The sequence below is a fragment of the Cynoglossus semilaevis genome, chromosome 20, assembly GCF_000523025.1.
Source record: "Cynoglossus semilaevis isolate Cse_v1.0 chromosome 20, Cse_v1.0, whole genome shotgun sequence".
Taxonomy (NCBI): domain Eukaryota; kingdom Metazoa; phylum Chordata; class Actinopteri; order Pleuronectiformes; family Cynoglossidae; genus Cynoglossus; species Cynoglossus semilaevis.
The window spans coordinates 7,062,073-7,084,146 of NC_024326.1; the positions used below are offsets into that span (position 1 = coordinate 7,062,073).

Genomic DNA, 22,074 nt, shown 5'->3' on the forward strand with positions numbered 1-22,074 from the left:
TAAATCCAAGCGGGTTTATAGAGCCATAATTTACAGCAGGGATATTTTCCACGCTATAAAGTCTGATCACTCACAGTATAATATTTATGATTTTGTTTGAGTTGAGTCAGCAGCAAAAAAAAAAAAAAAAAAAAAAAACCTGCACATCACACATAGCTCTTTCAACGCCATTACCTGAAGGTTTGATTACACAGGTAGAGACTGACAGGCTGCAGGAAACAGTCATCAGCTGCGGTGGTTTTTTGACCACTTAATCATTCCTCATAAAAATAGGAAACAGAGGCTGAAAAACGAGTAAACGCAGAGACAAGAGCCAGCTGGGTGTCTTTACATATGTGCTGCTTTAACCACAACCAATGAAAAAGCAGCGAGCCGGGCTCTCATGGGTCAGTTCATATGAAAGAGTGAGTTTACACTTTCAGCCCTAGGCCATACATAAACATTGTTTTTCTAAATAGGAATATGTGCCAGTGGATCAGCATCATTACATCTGCTTTCTTTTACTTGGATTTTCTTTATTATGTAAAACTATGCCTCAAAGAAACGCACCAGCTCTGCACTAATCCTCTCACTTTCCACCTGGTAAATTTGACCCAAATTCACATTTCCCCTCTGCGGCCGGGGGACTGTTTTTTTTATTGGAGTCGTGTGTAACAGAGACCACTGACCTGGCTATGTACTTTGGCTCACGAGGGGAAGAAAAGTGAAGTGATATTTAAGAGAGTAATATTTCCAAAGTAGGCAATCAAGTGTTTGTTCTCAGATCAAATGTTCTCAGGCAAATATGTCCTTTGTCTGGATTTTCACCACTGTGGTGGCTCTTTTATTACTGCGCTGAAAAGTGAGGCTCTAAAAATAGGCGTTGAAGAAGAATAAAAAAGCTCTGACTCAAAGTGAAATATCGTGTTCAAAAGAAGCCTGCATGGGGGCTGAACTTAAAAACCTGAGGAAAATCGTACCATAAACCTGCTTCCAGCGGCGCAGATCATTTCCTTTCCAGTACATCGATTGTTGAGGTATGACAACAGAAACTTCACATGATATTTAGAGGCTAAATGGCAGAGCTCAGACGACGTGTAGGAAAGCTGCTGGTTGCCTGAGCAGAGAGGTGGATGTGCGGAGACACCTTTGTTCACAGTGAGGACACAGCTGGTACTGAACCACAGGTACAGACATAAAACCCCGCAGGAGCTCCGGAGTGCTGTGTGGCATTGCAGATCTAATGGTTTCAGCCGTATTGTGTGGAGATAAATAAATCAGAATAATATTAAAAAAAAAACATTCATTTCTTCTTCTTCTTCCCGCCGGTTTTTAATTGCCACATTTATTATGTGGCCAGCGGCCGGTGAATCTGCAGCAGTCAACAAATCATTACCAACTAATTACAAATCTGCCGTGCACAGACATGTCGTCCGTGTTTGTCGATGAGATCATATCATATTTGCTCACAAGTGGAAATGGAATGCTAATGTCTGTTGGCTTTCAGTAAAATCCTTTGAAATCGCCAGCCTTTAAATGTAAATGTATGGACTGTTGTTTGTGTGCGGCAGAAGTCCGGATTGTTTTTATGTCTTTTTCAGCCCTTGCCTCCATTCCTTCCTATTTAGTCACTTTCCCCTTGTTTCCATTTTGACAAAGGCAGAAGTTGTGATGCACTTTGAAATATATTTATATATAAGCAGAAAAGGAGAAAGCCGAGTGTCAGTGGGACGTGTGGTGATACAGTGCACACAGATATTTGCATAATAGTTTTTTTTTGTACAGTAAAAACACATTGACCACAGATGTGTATCGTATGTATATGATATGCAAATATTCCTGCGAGCACAGCGTGTGAGAAAACACACACAACTGGGCTTTTTAAATCCCTTGTTACAACAGTGTTCCATTAATGAATATTGTTAGGTCATGGCATATATATATATACTGTGAATATCTGTATCTTTGTGGGTTTGGTAAAATATTTTGTTGTAAGGATCCTTTGTATACATCTTTAAAAGAATAATAATAAGTTGAGATATTTTTCAGTAATTTTTAAAAAATCAATTACTACACATTTCAGGCGTCCCCATTTGAATTTCAGGCGACACCATGTGGGGTCGCTACCCCAAGGATGAAGAACACCAGGTTAGGGAATGCATTGTTTTCAATGATTTTACATCAAGTTGCAATCCAGTACTATTTTTAATTTAAATACAGGTACACAACAAATTCTCATCATTTCTTCTTTGTGTGACAGCATGCCCTCTTTGACCCCGGTGGTCGATTGTTGCCCTTGACTGATTATATCTGGCTTTAAACATAAACCTCTTTAATTCTCAAACCAGACAGAACTAAAGAAAATTAAGGACAAAAGAGCGAAGAAGTCCTTATGCTTACATTTGTGTTTAATTCCTCCAACGCGGCTGCTATTCCCACGCGTCCAGATTTTACCTGTAATGATTTGAAAAGCCTGTGATTGAAAACTGGGACCTATAACCTACTGATGCCTGTTTTTCACTTTACACAGAATTTATGCATTCATAATGTTTCCACATTATTTGACTTAAAAGGGTCAAGACTAAGTGGTTTGCCTGTAATTACATTGCCATTTGAATAAAAGCTACTGATATGCACTAAATACATTTTTTTAATCCACTGCATACCCATGCTGTGTAATGACAAAGTTGGACCTTGAGTGTTTTCTCAGTATCATGGCGCCTTGAAAAAACTGGAACCCAATTATTTAAGGCGAATGTTTGTAGTTTTTTTCTCTCTTTCTACCTGTGATGTCGATTTTAAAAATGCAGCCATAAACTATAATAAATGAAACATCTGTTTCTCCTGTATCTGAGCCAGGGCTAACAGGATAGTCATATATTTAAGCTACATATTTCATATTATGTTTATAAAATTCCACAGGAAATTAGACTGGTGTCCAGCGGGTGATGAAATATAGGAGAAGCAGAGACGCTCAGAAAAACAAAAGTTTTACACAGCCGGCAAAAAAAACAAAAAACTTCTTTTTTGTCACTTGGTGTATTTCCAAAACTATCTGTTTCTTTTCTGAACAATCTGTTGCTGTCAAGAGGTCCAACATTTGTTGCCACTATGACTATATAGTGTGAGGTCTTCTGGATCGTAGCCTACAAACTTTGAGAGTTTTCTCAGAGAGAAAAAGTTTAAACAGCCCAAACTAATCCATCAAATTCAAGACCAAGATTAGTGGCTCCTGTCATTTTTATTTTTTTATATTCTGAAGTTTTTCCAGGTATGGCCACTGTGTATATCCGCACATTGGTGTTTGGCACAGGTTGTTGCATGAGGATGTCCTTCCTGGTGCAACCGTCCTTATTTTTGTGGGTTCCTAACACACTAGAAATAGCTGGAGTATGATTAACAACTTTGGGTTAAGTGTCTTGCACTGGGAGAGATCAGCAGCTGGAATTGAACCCCCAGCTCTCTGGTTAGAAGGTGACCCTGCTGCCCTTTACACTGCAGTTGCACCCTAATCCCCCTCTTCCTCAAAATTGACCTCAATTCACTGCTAAAAACAATCTTGTTTTTGTAACTTTTGGAAAAACAACCTAATATTACATGCTAACGACGTAATACATCAGTTGTGTAAATAGACACAAAAGGAGCATGTTAGCAGTGCAAGAAATGATTGATAATGTAGATGCTTGATCATTTTTCCCTCTATTTAATGATAGTGATAAAGTGGTGAGGAAGGTTGCAGGTTCAACTCCACCTAGTCCCCAAGTCTGCAATGAATTATGTCAGGATTTAGAAACCAAAATGAAGGAACAAGCTAAAAAATAAGTTAGTAAATTTTCAAAATTAAACATCTTTGGCCCATTGCGGTCGGTTACTAAATGACCCGTGGACCAGATGTTGAGGACCCCTGACTAAGTACAGCATTGTTGGTCGAGTGGTAGGATTCTCACCTGACACGGTCCAGGTTCACAGTCACAACACAGGCACATGTAACTTTAATAAAAAATCACACAGTGCTCTGTGGACTAGTGTAATGACAACCCTGGATGAGACAGAATTTTTAGCTGATCCATTTAGTCGATTTTTCATTTTCCCCGAAACGGCAAAATATTCTGGAAAATGTCCATTTTTGTTCACCACGCCATAAATCAGAGGAGTCAACTGTCCTCTCTATTACAGTTACTGTCACAGAGACGCAGGGACACCTGAACGCAAGGAAGCTGAAGTCACAGGATGTTGTTGTTGTTGCTGTTGTTTACTAAAACGTACAGCCATCAGTTGACTGTCAGAAGCATTTATCAGGAAATGCACGAGTTAATGAGCCACAGATTAGAGTCATCCCAGTGCAGATATGTTCCTGTGTCGACAGCCTTTAAAATGTGATGGAGAACAGTGAAAATATCCTGCCACGAACATATGGACGGACGGAGATGTTTACATACATCATCAGTCGGCAGCTGCTTTGCGGAAATTAATATGCTATAGTTTAAGTGCACGTGTGTGATCACAGGCCGAGTGGATTTATTTATGTGGGAGGTTAAGGTTGGGGGTTAAGCCCTGCCATTTTCCCCGAAGGCACGGATATTACTGCGAACTATTAACACAGTCTTTAAAGGGAATATTTGAAGCTGCTCATGCACCGGCTTCATCGTTGACATGTGTTTCAACGTTCTCTCTGTTATCATCAACATTTGGCCATTTTTATTGGCAAATGCCCTGTTTTGCACCAAATCACCAGGATTTATAAAATATATACTAAAGTGTACAGTGTATCTAAGATATGCAGCCAAATCTACAGAATCCCACAAGACTGTTGAACATGCTGAATGTTTTAGCCTTTGAACAAAATCTTTTTAACTTTTCCACAGATATATTCAATTAGTGGCTTGTCTTTAAAAGTAGCATCAAATGTTTCAGAGCAAAGTTGTTTTTTCCCCTTCTGTGACTTGGGCAGAGGGGAAAAAAACCCTAAATATAATATCAGTTTCTTGTCACATCCTCAGTTTAAACAGATTTGTCTCTGTCTCAGTATTTGGACGTGTCTGTCTCTGATATTAAAAGTCAAAATAAGTTTCTACACCATCCACCCCTACGTGGCTTCATGCAAACTTTTTGTTAAGGTGCTCCAGATTTAATACTGGTCAATACCCAGGGGCCACCTGCTCCTCCTGAGATACTTACGTTTTTAATTAAGTCTCATGCAAATGTACTGAATTTTAACAAATTTACTTTGTGCATAACAATTACCTCTGTCTAAATGGTGATGTAATTAACTCTGAGCCACCCGGCCTCGAACATTTCATGCATTTCAAATGCAGTAACAGGAGGAGCAATAAGAAAAACTTGAATTCCACAACACTCAACATTCCTCCCCTGGTCCTGGGTCAGTTTGGACGTAAAGATCAATGATAATGTGATTACAAATCACCAAATGGTTAGACTTTTCAGATTTTACTTTACTCACCAACTTAGTGCTAACCACTTTAGAGTTGAAGACATTTTTGAAATAAATTCCTGCAGTCTGATGAAAGTGAAGGGTTTTTTAGGACTTGTTTCACAGTGTGTGGTCATAATTGTTACATTTTCCCTTTGAAAAGAACAGAAACTTTTCAGAAATAGGCAGCTCTGCACTCTAGTCACAAAAAGATTTTTGCATCCATCCATCCATCCATCCATCCATCCATCCATCCATCCATCAGCGGGGACTCCTCCTCCACTCTGACTCATTCAGGACCAACTCTACTTGTTTGTGTCTTGTAATGTGAACGCACAGGAGCATTTAGGGCGTGCTGTAATAAATTAACACCGAGATCCGGTCCGTGTCCTGCTGGTGATCCGCTCCCGGTTTTGCACTGCTCCTCCTTCGCCTCCTCCTCCTCCTCCTCCTCACCCTCCTCCCTGCTGCTCCTGCTGCTCCTGCTCCTCACAGCCACAGCTGCTGCAGAGAGGAGCACCGGTGCGCCGTTCCTCCTCCGCTTGCTTTGCTTCCAGTCCCGGCTGTAGCTCCGACTGTCCGCCTGCACGGCGTGTGGATGAAGCGCATAATCAAGAGCCAGGAGCGCAAAGAAAAAAAAAAGTCTCCTCTTCTTCTTCCTTTTTTGAACTACATCCGTGTGGACGAAGCCTGGTGGAGACTTTTCTCACAGATTTAAGAGTGCTGGAGCTGGGAGTTTGAATATTTTTTGCAGCGAGACCATCTCGTCTCCTTCAACTGATCCGTGCTTTTTTTTTTCTTTTTTTGCAAACAGTGCGCGTCGCTCCGGCCAAAAGAGCACGGCTTTTTACGCACAAGAGAGGAGGAGAAGGGAGATGAGGAGGGCAGGTATGGATCAGCACTTTTGAACATGGAGCGTTTGGTCCGATGTTGGACGTACGGGCTTGAAGACGAAGAGAGACTCGCCACGGGAAACCTCGCTGTCTGTCCACTGTGAGGAAAGTGGAGCATGCACCCGAGCCCCAGTCGTCTTTGTCAGACCCGCTGCTTAGTTTCTGGGGCCCTGCTCTGACCGAGGAGCGGACAAGAGAGAAGAGGAGAGGAGAGGAGAGGAGAGCAGAAGAGTCGTGGTGTTAATCTAAAATTCACACTCTCAGAGCCGGCATCCATATTTTGGCACGGCGCACATCACTGTAAGTAGCCGTTAAAAGCTGATGCTCAGAGTCTTGTGAAGATGCTTCTATGGTCCTGTGAATCGATACCATTTATTTACAAACTCCCACGGTGGGAGCAGGCAAATATCAGAAACACGGGCCGGCGGATGGACTCTCCTCCAGCAGTTTGAAAGTGTATTGTTGAGATCAATGCACAGTTTGTAATGCACGGTGGTGTTATTCTGTTATATATCTGCAGCCTGCAGACTTTGAATGCACTCAAAGTTGCCCTGGCTACGGGCAGCGTCCCACTGAACTGTGAGTGTCTTTATCTTTTTTTTATTATTATTATTTATTATTTTATTTTTTTTAAAGACAACTCTGTGTGTATTTTCATCAACATATTTGGAGAATATTCTGATATTTTAAAATTGTGCAAAAATGTACACAGAGACCAGGAGTGTGTGGATGTAAAGTCTGTGCAGAGCAAATGTGAGTTAATTTAGAAGCCATTTAGTGATAATAATCAGTGTGATAACATGGTGAAAAATAGGAGCAGCCTCTCTCTCTATCTCTCTCTCGCTCTCACACACACACCAACACACACACACACACACACAAACATCTCCACCCAGACCAGGACACCAGGAGCTAAGTAGCTGCTTGTCAGTTACTGTCTCCATTTACTTCTCCATTTTGCGGCTATAAAATAAGATCATTTCACTGGCCATGTATAATTCACAGACCTGAGCCAGCCATGTGTGATGATGGGACACACACTCTCTCTCTCTCTCACACACACACACATGTATAAAGAGTTTTTTTCATATCTTATTCTCACGTGAACCCTCTCTAGAAATAAGGCCACATCCACTTCGGCGAAGAAACGTGTCCCGAGGAGCACGGCTGTGGCTTCGGTGGCGGAGCATTTAGTTTAAAAAATCATCACACATATTCCATCCCAGAGCCCAAATCGGGCAGTGGTGCAACATTTTATAAGGCGTATTGCACTGGATGGGAAATGAATCACACTGTTGGCACCATGGAAGCCTGTATGTTTGGACATACAGGTGACAAAAAACCTGAATGTTTTTATCTGTTAATGGGCTTTTCCAAATAACAATTAATTGATTTGAGTGAATTTTTGCAAAAAAAAAAAAAATTGCAAGCAAGATTTTTAATTTAATTAGATTTTTTTTTAAGATTTTTAATTAAAAATGTTCTCCGGCATCAAAGTAAAAATTCAACTTCAGATTTGTGAAACAAAAAATGCCAGTTTTTTCAGAATATTATTTCACTTTAATGGAACCAATTTTACTAATTTTCAATGGTAAAAAAAAACAACATAAGTTGCCGCCCTGCTCTTGTTCATCTTTGTGAAATGTTGTGTTTTGCGACATTCAGACCAGGAGTAATTAGTTTTAGTCACAAGATGAAGGTTTTTTTTGGCCTGTAATGAGGCAGAGTTTGGTTCCTGACTACTGTTGCAGCCGTCGGTGATTCCTGAGGTGGAAAGGTCACTTCCTCCCGTGCCAGTGGCTATAATGGGATGTTTTGTCTTTGAATATACACGTTGTGTTTCCAAATTCCCGCATTTGAGCTCAGGCAGTTTCACCAAAGTAAAAAAAATGCTGGGACAGGATAAGAAAAAGAAAGAAAGAGGGAAATAAAAGGGAGAGGAAGGGCCAACCGTTCTGTTGCTTCCACCCTCTCTCTCTGTCTCTCCCTCTATCTCCTCACCATCTCACGCCCGCCCCAGACATGCTGCTGGTTTGGTCCATTTGTCTGTGTTGTCTCGGGGAGGAAGTGCCATCACATCTCACATTGCGCAAATGGTTTCAATACATGCTAGTGTGAATTCTAGCGGGTTTTTGTAACTGCCAATTTCCATATCAAAGTGTCTGCATTTCAATGGGGAGAACTTGAGCTACCAGCCCCCTTCCTCTGAGCTGTTTTGTTCTGATAGAGTGCTGCTGCTGCTGCTGCTCATAGTGGAGGCCAGTCACAGAAGTGCTGGACATTGCAATTGAGTGTGTGTATATGTGTGAGTGTAAGAGAGAGAGGGAGAGAGCGAGCGAGCTGGTGTTTATGTTGGAAGCTGATTTAGTGTGGATCCAGAGAATTGGTTGGCCATATTATAACACCAGGAGCCATGTATTTAGTTGAGAAATTCTGGATACCATTTGAAGACGTGGTTATGTTTAAAAAGATGTGTCCATTTTGAAACAGTTTTCCTCCACACTGGCATAAATCAAAATCTGGGTCTGTATTTTATTTTTTAAGGAGAACCAAAATCCCACTAGAGAGTATGGAGAAGAAAAAGCATAAATAAGTTGCTGAAAATCTGTTTTCACATTTTGAGGAGCAATTTGGCCATAGCGGTCTACATCTGAAATGCCACAGAAAATATTTTTCTTTTTTTTTTTGTGCCTCCTTCTTCTTTTCAAACCAAATGGTTTAATTCTGCAGTCAGAGAGTGTAGACATGAAGATGCAAAACATTCGGGCTTTGTGGGAGACTGACTACCTAGTGGTGTCTGATTGTTTTTCTGTTGCAGAGATAATATTTATTCCCCATTTTGTGCAGCTGTTGTTTGTCAGGGAAAGAATGCAGCAGGGCACTTTTTATTTTGATGGATTTCTTTTCTCACTCACTCCTCTTTGTCTTGTGATGCATGGCTTAATTTTATCTGCAATCCTTAGGTTAATAGATAAAGATAAACACTTACACACATTTGTTACAAGCACAGAGATAAAAAAAGAGAAAAAAAGCAGCGCTCACTTGCCTTTGTGGATGGCCCTGCATTGAAATTAGGATCACTAAAGGTTAATAAGGAAAAAGAAGTGCAGTGTGTGAGAAGTTATTACACGGAGACCGTGAATATAAATGCCACTGGGAGAGCAGTAGGGGTCGGTGGCCCCTTCATGGTCATCCCGCTCCTGGGTAATAACCAGAGCCAACTACTCCCCAACCTGCTGAAGAACAGAGCCTGCTTCTTCCTCCCTGTCCTTTTGTTCGGGCAAAACCACACCATTGTAGTGAAGAGCGGGCTGTGGGGGGGGCAGGTTTCAGTTGTGAACCATGAGAGCAGGAAGGGAGAGGCTGGAAGAAAAACAGGACTTCACCTGCCATCTTCACTCACAACAGGCGGGTTTGACAGCTGTCTTGTTCAATTTCTCTGACACACTCGCTGTGAAAAAGTTGGACAAACAAACGGACAGAGAGAGGGAAGGGAGACGCAGGGGAAGCATGGTGGTACATGGGGCAGTTCTTGTTGGATGTTAGAAGAGAAATGCCCTTTTCCATCTGTTCGATACATTGCAATGTTAGGGCATTTTCAGATGAATGATGTAACTGCTTTTCCACTCTTGTACTGACCTGACATCATTCTACAACTTCCCCTGGTCTTTTACATTCTGACGAAAACCAGAATAACCGTATTTGTACGTGTGTGTGGTGGAGGCGCAGGGCGGAAAAGGCTCAAACAGAACAGGACCAGTGTGGCGTGGTTTTTTTCGGGGGGTTGACGCCTTGCTCAGTGCTGAGCAGAGCTGGGGTTGTTCACATTATTAAAAGGCCGCTGAGGAGGAGAGGAACATGCATTCTCCTGTGGAGGCTGCTATTGGAGGAGATGCAGCCTTCAGTGCTGTTTCTGAGATGAATCTCTTCCCGGGTAAGTGTTACTCTAAAATGGTCTGGAGTCTGGAAAGTAGTCTCTGATTCTCAGGAGGTGGCATCAAACCTGGCACTTGCCAGTGATTCCGAGAAGATTCCAAGCTCTCTGAAAAGCTTAATCAAAGCAGCTCTCCGAATAATCTCATTTGGCAGGTGACGCCGAAGACAGAGATGCAATTAAATCTATCAGCAGTGTTTTTGGAATGCACTTAATGAACCTTAATTTAACAGATTATGGGAATTGTTTGATTTTTTTTAAGTCAAATTTAAGCCAAAGATGCATTTAATAATTAATGCAACAGCAACGCAGAGTAAAAAGAAAAGTAAGGATCAGTTCTTCATATATAGGAACAAGGTCAGAGGTCACATTATTAGCTTGTTTTCCGGTAATTCATCTTCTGGATTGGCAGCAAACGCAGGATCCATTGATGCAAAACAGCTATTGGTTCACCGGTTTACCTATTGCTAACATTTACAAGAGAAATGCCTGTCTTGATATTAGAGGGTTGCTGGTTTGATCCCAGTCCAGGCAGGAATGTTAGCAGCAAAAAAACTAATGTCACTCACTGCTGCCTGTTTGTTTTATAAGCTAGGCCCCTGACTGTACTAAAGTATGGACACTTAGTAGACTTAAAGTCAGTATGCTGAGCTGGCCTGCCTGCAGTCCAGATTTGTCTCCTTTCAAACACCAAGGCTCCTGCTGACCCGTAAAAAATGTGTTGTTTTAAGAAAATTGAACATCATCCGTAAGTTTTCTCAGTTCTATCATCGGGTGTGTTTTAGGGATCAACTTCTAATTTTGTTTATTTTGTTTTCCTCATGTTGCCTGACATAAAAAATCCTTAAGAGCATTACCATAAAGTGGTTTCAGTTGTTTTTACAGTTAGGAGAGTGTATTCACGTTTCTAGATGAGGTTGTAGGAAAATGCACACAGGAGGAGTGGGTTGAGGAAAAAAAAGGAAAAAGGAATTTTGTTTATTTAAACAAAGTGCTTTGGGGTAAGTTTCTCATTTAACTGCAAAGCCAATCATAGCTATTTTGTGGCTCACCTCAAAAATAAAGAGACAGACGACTGAAACGAATGATTACGCTTTCGGGTTGTTAACCTGATGGATGGATATATGGTCTCGCTTCTTTTCACTGGGAAAACACATCCGAGGGGAAAAAATTCCCTCCTCTACCACCTTCTGTGTTTAAAATGACAGTTAACCTTCTCCCACTGCTTTAAAATGGATGTTTAATGATCAACGGAGGCTCAGAGCTTGGCACTCACCTCTGAGGCTTCCACAGGAGAAGCCACCACGCTTGTTGTGAAAGGACGCTCCGCTCGAAAGGAGGCCGGTCCTTGAGTGATGGATCATCGGAGGTCTCTTTGGGTTGTGTGTTAACTCTTCGGTTCATGCAGATCACCTCAGTAGGGGAGCCATTGGCGGCCGGTGATGGATGTGCCCCGGGTCTTTGGGCTCCATATATCAGAAGATTAGCACTGACCTGTGAGTCGTCTGGGCGGCTCTCGGTCCGTCTGCGCCAACACTAACTGGAATTAGCATAAGAGGACACTGCGCCGTCTCAGGGGGATACGGAGATGGTGTCCTTTATTTGGTTGTGCCACAGCACGGGTCAGAGGAAGTGCAAAGATTAGAGGCTGTGGGCTTTGTGACGGCATTAGGTGTATCTGACAGCTCATCTGTCTCCTGCATGAAAATGCTTCTCTCTACTTCAAATTCCTAAATAATGTCATATAATTATACCAGAAATTGAGCATCGGGTCAGAGAAAATCCTATTCATGGCATTCATAAATCTTATAAAAATGTAAATCACGTTGCTGGTGTGCTGCTGTAATATTGTTATTTTCCATTTTGTGCTGTAGAGAGAAATTGGAACAGTTGTAAACCCTCAGCTGCTTCATAATGTGTGATCTACAGATCCTCGGCATGAACAGCGGCACCGGCACATTTACAGAGACCCCAGTCACTCGGTGGTGTACTGGCTAAATTAAATGTATTTTTATGTTCATCCACTTACTTTACTTTTGCCGCAGATTCCCATAAATGATCATAACATCCTTCCACATTTAGTGCTCTTCTTTCGCGGTGTGTTTTCTCGCCAACATTTAAATGTCACCTCCCACGGCACTGGCATTTGTTGTTGTTGGGGTTTTTTCTTTGTAGTTTCTTCATGTGCAGAGAGAAAACTTCCCCAGACAATCTTCGGAGATCTGTTCACCTGTAGCCCGCCGCTATCTTTGTCTGCCTCGTCTAATGGCTTCTTCGTGCCCACTTGGAGTTTCTTCACGTCTTGTGATGAAGCCGTTGCGTTTTCAAGGTGAGAAGAGATCGTCAAAGCTCTCAGACATTCCCTGGGCTTTGATTGGCAGCCGTAGTCACATAAGATGAGAAGCAGTGGGAGTCAGAAGGCAAAGAGAATGTATTACCAAGGAAAAGCGTGCTTTCACAATGTCAGTCAGTGCAGTCAGCCATCTTGCTCTCTCCCTGGTCGTGTGGAAATGTCCCTACTTGACGCAGTGAGGGAACAGCTTTCAACTCTAATTTTTTCGCCTGCCACAAGTGAAGCTACTGATGTTTGTTACCCCGGCTCTCATACGGTGATGAATTATCGTGTGAAACCAAAAGCATTTCAGCTTTCATCGGCTGCGGTCTGTAGTCGCTGATATGATTGCAGCCAGTCAAAATAAAACAACTTTTTTCTTTTTTTTAAGTACAAAGAAAATGGGGCAACATGGCACAAAAATATGTAAATATGGAGCTATTCTAAAAATTCAGCTCAGCCCTTTTTTTTCTAGTTGTGTTGATTTCCCTCCATTTTAAAAGCTTTTGTGTGCACACACACACACGGATGAGGACAGGCTGTGGTGGGAGAAGGAATCTTGCTGTTGATCAGCCAAGCAAATCAGATCTTGATATTTGAAGAGTGCGGTTGTGATTGCTAATCACTTCACTGCTGAGTTTTAATTAGAGGAGCCATAAGCATTCTGTCATTTCTCAGCAGAGCATAATCAAGCATCAGGCGTACTTAAGAGAACAAATAACTTGTTTTTTATAGCACGACTAGAACACAATACAGCCCATACATGGACGATTATTTTTTACGTCTGATTATGATGAGTACAAACACGCATTTGTATCCGGAATACACATGAGTATTGTTCTAAAAACACTTTTTTTTAATTTAAAATCTTCTGTAAAAAGTGGGTCATGACCTTGTTGGTGTCACAATTCTTTTCTATGTATAAAATGGACTTCAAATATTTGGAAGAATAATAGGATTCATTGTCTGTTAACTAATAGGATCCTCTCTTGCTGTGAAGTTGGATGATTACGTAACAACACTTCCAATATACTAGTCTTTTTTATTTCTAACACTTCGTCATTCTAACGTCATTTTTTTTATTATTATTATAAATTACTGCAAATTTGACCAGTCTCTTGGGGCAGACCAGCCCATTCATTTTTCTTAAACTGCTTCTCCAGATTTGATGTTAGATTTATGGACTTTATGTCAAGGCTTTGGGTGTTTTCTGGACCATTTCCTTGTGTCTTAGTCACTCTCTACAGTTGGGGTTTGTTTGAAACTTCCTGACAGTTCTTTTCACGTTAGAAGTTGGCATTTGGATTTGTTTTCAGTAACCTTAAAAGGCAATGTTGCTTTTGAAGTCAAAACTAGGTTATATAATTTTGCTCCTGTGCTTTAAAAAAAAAAAAAATATATATATATATTGTAAATATGTCTTCATTCAAGCCAAGTTTTACCTTTGCTTTAAAGGTTTAGTGCAGTCCTTTGCATGGAACATTTTGAACCTTGGACCTGATCTTTCGACCGATATTGTTTTTTAATATCTTTATTTTCCTGTATGTTCATTCAGAAAGAATGAGTGCTTCCCACCTGAATCAAAGTTTGCGACACATAATCCGTCCTCCAATAACAGGACGTCATAAATACCTCAGCATTATATTATAATGATTTGTCCTTAACTGTAAATACATAAATCACTGTACTGTATATTAATGCACTAAAAGACATGTAGGTCATGACTTATTGACTGGGGAAAAAAAGCAGATCCCGATGGTGGATCATTTGAGAACCACTGTCCTAAATGATATCTTCACCTTATCAGGAGATTAACGGTAAAATATTTATTTGGGGCACAGCAGCCATGTGTGCAGACACTTTTGTGCTTATGGCTGCAGAAAGCCCGAATCCATAATCTTGAGCAATTCTCTTGGAGACAATGCTATAGATTGGACTGGGCTTATTTTTCAATGGGCAGGTTTCTGTCCTCTGCTCCTAAGACCTTTGTTAGGACATTTTAATTACAGCAGAGCTGGGTGTAATTGATCTAGGCTTAGAGGGATTTCACTGTCAATGAGAATGAGCCTGGGCGTTAATACGGCCAAGCAAACGCTTCCACCTCTGTGCTGCAGTCTCTCTCTCTCTCTCTCTCACACACACAAACACACCAACTCCGGTCAAACTTGTCCTTTCTTCTTCTTCCCCATAGCCTCTTCCAACGACGCCTCTGTTTTGTTATGTCCTGCGCTGAACTCGACCCCGCAGACTTGACGGCCTCTGATTCAGCCATAACCAATGTCAACACTGTTGTCACCTGCAGTGGAGCACTTTCTCCATTCTTCTATATTCTCACCCAGAATCTTCAAACTTTTATAAGGCTGTTAGATTTTGCTTCCCGATGAGGGTGAATTATTGATGGTTTTGTTTGTGTGAGGGTGACAGGCTTTTTGAGGCTCTGAGCTGGTGGGTCTCTTATCCGTAACTAAGGGACACTGCACAAACACCCGAAGGAATGGTGTACTGGAGGTGAGGGGGGGGAGTGAGACTGAAATGAAAGAAGCATGCGTCCTTAACACAAATGTTGAGCTGGGAGCAGGGCAGCAGCAGAGGGTGGAAGAGTTAGAATGGCAGTGTTGTTGTTGTTGCTCGTGACCGTTGTATAATACATGCAGCCAAGAAACACTTCAATTTTAGTGAAGTAATTTAATGAGAAAAAAAGAACCAAATGAGTGGAGTTCTAAGCCGCACAGTTTAAGATGAAGATATTGAAAAAAATGCCGATGCCTCTGGGTGTACACGTATCTGAACGTATGCATAGTTGTTGAATTCCTGTGGAATTAGCCGGGCTTTTGCTCTACATTGGTTCACCGTGTTTTTACGGGAGCCCACTCTAGGCTTTTGTGTAAGAAGAAAGGCTTTTCTTCTACGTGCTAAGACATGACAAATGTGGTGAGGGACATTCAACCCCAACACCATTTTACATTACAATTTATTACACATTACACATGCGTTAGCGTAAACAAATAAACATTGGTGTCACAACCGCAGAGGAAATACTTAGATGGCTTTAATAAAAGCCTTTCTCTTTAAAGCATCGGTGCAGTTACTGCAAATCAGTGTTATCTCAACTCTTCATGTTGTGGACCATCAGATAGGAGCATCAGACAAGGCACTGGCAAGTTTTGGATCACAACCAACTATGATTTTTTATTATTATTTTGTAAAATCTTATCTTTTTGTTATTCTAAACAATATCTTTTGCTAATAACAAAGTTTATTGTCTTTCAAAATGAGCTACTTTAAAAAAAAGATTAATAATCTTTCAGCAAAACCTCAGCTGGTTTGGCTTAAATGAAACAAAAAATACAAAACTCTGAGTTTTTTATTAGCAGAGTGATCCTATAGTGTATAAGTAATGCAAAATTCCTGTCCATCTTACGTTAAATGCACAAGAAAAAACACATGGTCATTAGTACCACAAGGAGATGAACTTGGCCCCTAGATGTTTTTACGGGACTGAATCATGGTGTTTTATTTATTAAACGACATGGCCAAAATGGCTATGTACATAAAAATAATTATGATTATTAACAGATTGGCAAACAGCTAAATATCTGTTTTACCAGGTTTCACTGATGTACGATTCATCACAGTCTTGGCCTAGATCAGGATAAACAGCGTACAGCTCCTTGGCAGGAGTTGTCTTTACCGTTGGCACATGTTGGCCGTGCCTGTCCCTGAAATATGATATGCACCAGGGGGAGCCACCTGTCTACTGTCTACCTGCTGTCAATCTGACTCTGTCAAACGGCAATGAATCAGAGCTCTGTCAATAGCGGCTTCATTTGCAGTGTTAATCACAGGTCTGCATCGTTGGAGTTGGAGAGACACAAAATGTCGGGTGGTGTGGAGCACAGGCACATCACTGAAGTGTTCTCAAACATAAACAAACTATTTTGGATGCTGCTGCAATTGGTGTTGTAAAAAACGATCTTCAGAACTTTAAAATAATCCAATGAGCTATCATCAACAAGTTCAGGCCAAAACGTTGATGCAATTGCTCCCTTTTGTCAGCAGAGGGCTTGTCTTGCAGACAAACAACAACAACAACAACAGTAATAATAATAATAATAATACTATTTTGGTAACAGTATCATATCATATAGTTACTTCATAGATTTTTAGTCAAAAAAACCTTATTCAGTTTGTTACACAACATGAGTAGCTCTCAGCTGTTTTTATTTTGTAAAAGTAACCGGAGAAGAAAGTGATGGAGACTCCTGCCGTACTGAATCAAGAATGGAAGTCTGTGTCTGTTGCACAAACATTAAAATCCTAGCGTAGCTGCTAAATGTACATCCTGACAGCTGTCCTGATTTATACAGCAGACACTTCATTGTTCCATTTCATTGTCAGCGCTCTCGCGTGTCTCTCCAGTTTGCATTACAATGGGCGGGGAAACCAAACTCATGGAAATAAGGGCAGAGTGTGTAATTCTGAGTGGAGAATTGTCCTTTTTTACCAGAGTTTAGGTGAATCTTTTATTTATTTATCCAAAGATGTAATTTTGAATTGCTGAAAATTTGGATTTTTCATCTTATTTAATGGTTTGTTATCTTCAAATCCTCATAGAGTTGTGCAGTAAAGACCCTAAAATTGGCTGCAGGTGTTTGCCAAGATTGCACCACAATCGTTGGAATTTCAGTCGGGGGTTTTGAGACAATGTTGTGTGATTACAGAAAGTGTTTATTAACAAAGAGATTTCATAAAAACATGCAGTTACACAGGATCATAACGTTGATGATTCTTTCTGCAACATGATTCTGACATTCTAAGTCCAGGCTAAATCTGCTGTGGTCTGGGGTTTACAGCTGAATCAGGGGAAATAACTCCCGAAATCTAATGACCATTAGAGCTGCAGTGACGTAAGTGAAGACAGAAGAAAAACAAGTGCAGCCGGCTCTGATTTCTCATTGGAACGGCTGCAGATTGATACCCATGTTTTAGTTTCCAAAGAAACAGATAGTGGGTGGACAAATTAATAGAATCCAATACTGAATGAAAAAGAAAAGACTTTCAATGAAAAACAAGCATGAAACCCATCCAGGCATACGTGTGTGTATTACGTCCAAGCCTCATTTCCTAGTTAATAAAGCCACATTGTCACGAAAAGCAATATGGCAAAAAAAAAAAAAAAAAATCAGATATGATATTTTAAGCTTCGGTTAAATAACTGTTTCTCCACGGGATTGTTTCTAATCAGGCAATAATTTCTGAATAATAGGTCCGTAATCAGTGTTTTTGGGTTTCAACAGACCAGCACAGCATCAACACCATTAGGCATTTTAATGATGTTTTCAATAAATTTAATTACACTACGCTGCACTTTGTAGTCAAAAGTAATCAGGCTCAGATCTGTGCTTTAGGGTGTCTTTTCTTTTCAATTTTGATTAAAAATGACACACATGTTCACACACACACTCACACGCACACATATCCATGTTTGCAGTAGTACATTTGTATGAAATGTTTCAAAACTTTACCATAAAAATAAAATGTATAATTTAATGAAATCGTGCCAGTTGCAGCGATATTTATTAAAAATTAATATCTTTTCTTAAAAAACACCAATTCCTGTTCTAACAGTGATTCCAGACTTCAGAGGCTGCAAACTTTGTGTTGTGGCCACAGACACCAACCATGAAATAACATCCCACGATGATTTTGTGTATCGTTGCAGTTCTCGGTCAGAAATGTGATAGCTATCACTCCGCCTCTCAGGGGACACTGCAGCCCCAGATTAAGGCAAATTAGTGCACGTCAGTTACTGCAGCCGCCGAATGAATAGAGAAAGGTCACAAAAAAACGTAGACTCTTTTAAAAGGTAAAACCAGTAGAATGACCTTTCATTCCAGTGAATGTTAGACACCATTAAGTTGTCTCCTGTGCAGAGGTTGTTTCCTCTTCGAAGAAGACACATCACTGTGAACAGCCCCGTAAACCCATTCTGGAAATACAGTGTGTGAGATGTACATCAGGACGTCAGGAGAGACACCCAATGATATAAAATATGTTGTTAACGCAGCCGATGTTCCCGCAATAAAAATAAAGTCTCGCTACTCGACAAGCGGCACTTTGACTGGTGACATAACAGCTGTTATGACTGAAATACAAGGAGGTAATGGAGATGCTTTTATTACTGGCAGATGTGAATTCATTGCAGTTGATGTTACATGAGTTTTTCATCCGAGGCAGTTTTGAATGATAACTGGTCTAATTTATGTCCGTGACTTATTTCAACATTTAGACTATAAAAAAAAAAAAAACACAGGAAATTGTGGGTGATTTACAATATCTGCTAGTACACTGTGACATTTCCAAAGGTCTTTTGTTCTAAACCCAGTTTAATGTCATGAAGTAAAAATATTTATGGAATATGTTTGTCAGCTTCAAACAATTCCAGAAAAGGTAGGGAGAAATGTAACGGAAGAAGAATTTGGTGATTGGTGTAAACCTCATCCTAAATAAAAAAAAATGAAACTAGTTTTTGTAGTTCCTTGAAGTAGAAATTGTATTTTTCTAACAATTTAAAAGTCGTTGTCATGTGGTGATTTTAAATTATGAAAAAGTCACCTTTACAGAACACAAATCAAATGAGCCCCCCACCACCACCACCCCCCCACTCTCAGCGGAGAACTCACTCCCCTCCAGGATTAATGGTGTTTGCTCAGTTTGAATATATGTCTGCATTCCTAACTCAGAACTTGGATCCCTTTTCCTTTTGGCAAGAAATATGTCACTTTGTCTATTATGTCATAAGCCCCGCTTGGATGGGATTACTGCTCACTCTGAGTGAGAAGGTGGAAAAACGTAATTGAAAATGAGGCCAAGTCTGTAAATTTTAGCTCTAATCTGAATCTTGTCATGTCTCTTAAGTTGTGTGGGTTTTTTAGTGTCAGTCGTATCTGAGACCTCCTGGGCCCCAGATAAACCCTTATCAGGAATGACAACCCCGAGATAGTTTACAAATAATGTGTCATTTCCTTCAGGCAGAGGAAAGGAGTCTCTGGCTTCCAAGTCGGAGTGACATCACTCTGGTCCAGATGCAGCGTCTCCTGGTCTTTGTTCCAACATGTTGCTGTCAGTTAGTGAAATTATGTTTGATTATTACAATACATCCTTGTTGCAATGGCTGGACATGAATAGATTCCTGTTCCACTGGAGAGTGATTACACAGATTTCCCCTCGCCTGCATGTTGTTCATTAACATCACAGATGTTGCGTATCAGCACTTTCTACGTGTTCACTTCCTTATTGAAATCTAGTGCACTCTGAAAATGGGGCCACGCTGTGTGTAAAAAATAAATATAGTGTCAATAAATTTTCCCTAGAAGGTGTGAACATCAACACGTATACTGCTGGGAACGCCGGAGTCAAATGGATGTGCACAAACCCATGTGTGTGTTATATTTATACACACATTCAGGGGTGTCATTACCAATCCACTCGTGGTTATTTTTCCCCTTGTATGAAAAGTGCATTAAGAGCAGAGTGAAAACGAGGTGAGCAGTGTGTGTGGGTGTGTGTGTGTGTGTGTGTGTGGATGCAGTCCTGGAATTAAGTATGGCAGAGACAAGAAGTCAGGCTTTCAGTAAATTGATGAGGAGAATGATGGAAAGGTGAACGATCTCTTCTTCTACTTCTGCTTTTTTTTCCCCTTCCCTTTTCTGTGTGTCAGCGTCAGGCTTCTGCCTGCAGCTTTCTGTTGACCTTACTGCTTAACCAAGTTCTTAGGGGTCAGTCTTTTCATTCCAGTGCTAAGAAGAAACTGCAACTCAGCTCAAGAGAAGCATAAAGCTGAATATTCCGGACTCTTTACTGACATTTTACTGCATGTTGTTTTTTCCGCACTGAGTAGGAAGGCTTTTTTAGAGCCGTGGACCTTTTCCAGCAACTAGAAGTTCTTGTTTGTGCCGTCCGATTTCAGTTTGATTGCATTTGAATAACAGTAAAATGCAAATGAGTTCTGTTTTATGTGACAAACAGTAAATAAACCACAGAGGGGGAAACTAATAAAATCAGGTAATCTGCATAGTTTAGATTTTTGTTGAGAAGTAGACTGAATAGTTGGTATAAAAGTTTATATTTTGTGATGCCATATAAGCTTCTTGTCCTTGATCGTCCTATTAAAGAACAGTGTCTGTGGGCGAGATGTCAGCAGACGCTTTTCATTCCTATTACAACAGATCACATAAAGACCAGATATTGAACAAGAACAGAGAAAGGAGAAACTTCTATTCAGGTAAAAACTGTATTTAATTTCAAATGTAACTTTTCAGCCATAAGGTGGATAATCCATATTTATTTTGTCAAGGTGTCACAGAGTAGTTATTCTGCTGCCACTGTGGACACAGTTGTTCATTTAAGGGAACTTTAACACTGAGGGAAATTGAATCGATCTGTTGGGGAATGGTGAAAAACTTCACACGTTCATTTTTGTTTGCCGTATCAGCGGTCCCCAAGCCCCGGTCCAAGGACCAGTACCAGTCCATAGGTCATTTGGTACCGGGCCACAGTGGGAGTCTTGAGTTTGACACATTAGTTTGTTGTGTCTATGCCACATTTTGTCACCTCTTCTTTGCTTCACTGGATACAATTCACACAGTCTTTGTTTTGTACCAACAAACTTTTGTGTTTTCTTATTTATTGATGTCTTGTCCTGGATTTTATATTTCTGCCACACACACGCAGTGTGTTTTGTCTCTCCTATAAAACAAAATCTGCACTGCAGAATTCACCCCTTAGTAGCTCACCTGAAAATGACCCCGATATTGAGTATGTGGTTCGTGCAGTAGTAACAAATAGGTACTGTATTTGACCATAGTACTGTTGCAGTAATCTTAAAGAAATAATTATTTCCATGTCGTCTGGCTTCAATTGTGTCTTCATTTTCCATGAAACAGAAGATCGTAAGTATGACACGCTTCAATAGTTAATTAAATGTGTGATTGGCAGGAAAAAACATCCACCTAAAACTTCGAGGTAATACATCGTTAATCAAGCAAAATGCCAAGCATGAGCTGTTTGAACTTTCTTCGACAGAAGTCGTGATTAAATCATAAAAAGCTGCCTTATATAAGCTTGTTTTCCTCTTACTAAATACAACTGCTGTTTTTTTCAAAAACGAAAATTCTAATTGGCATTTCACTGTATTTATTTGCTCTGTGCAGACATGGAATATGTGTTAAAATGTAAAAATATGTGTGAGTAGACACGCTACTCTGCCAACCACGCATCTGTTCTGTTGATCCCACAATTTAAAAAAAATGCTACTGGACATCTTATTAATTACATGATCACATTCTTGTACGGCCATAACTGTTAGACTAATGCAGACTTTTCTGCCTTTGACAGATGGTCTAGACGCAGACAGTAACAACCGTTGTTTTTCTTTCTTTTTTATCGCGTCTACACACGAGCCCTTTGAAAAATACACACCTCTGCTGCTTATTTTTCTTGACAC

The 22,074-nt window shown here is 40.5% G+C and overlaps 1 protein-coding gene across 5 annotated transcripts in view; it reads left to right on the top strand.

Annotated features, from left to right (window-relative positions):
* Positions 1–5,724: 5,724 nt before the first annotated feature.
* The window catches only part of adgrl2b.1 (adhesion G protein-coupled receptor L2b, tandem duplicate 1), a 105,527-nt gene continuing 89,177 nt past the window's right edge, over positions 5,725–22,074 (top strand). For all 5 annotated transcript variants that reach the window (XM_025066265.1, XM_017042450.2, XM_017042453.2 and 2 more), the window contains exon 1: positions 5,725–6,603. The gene's annotated coding sequence lies outside the window, so the exon portion shown is untranslated. The remainder of the gene's footprint in view (positions 6,604–22,074) is intronic.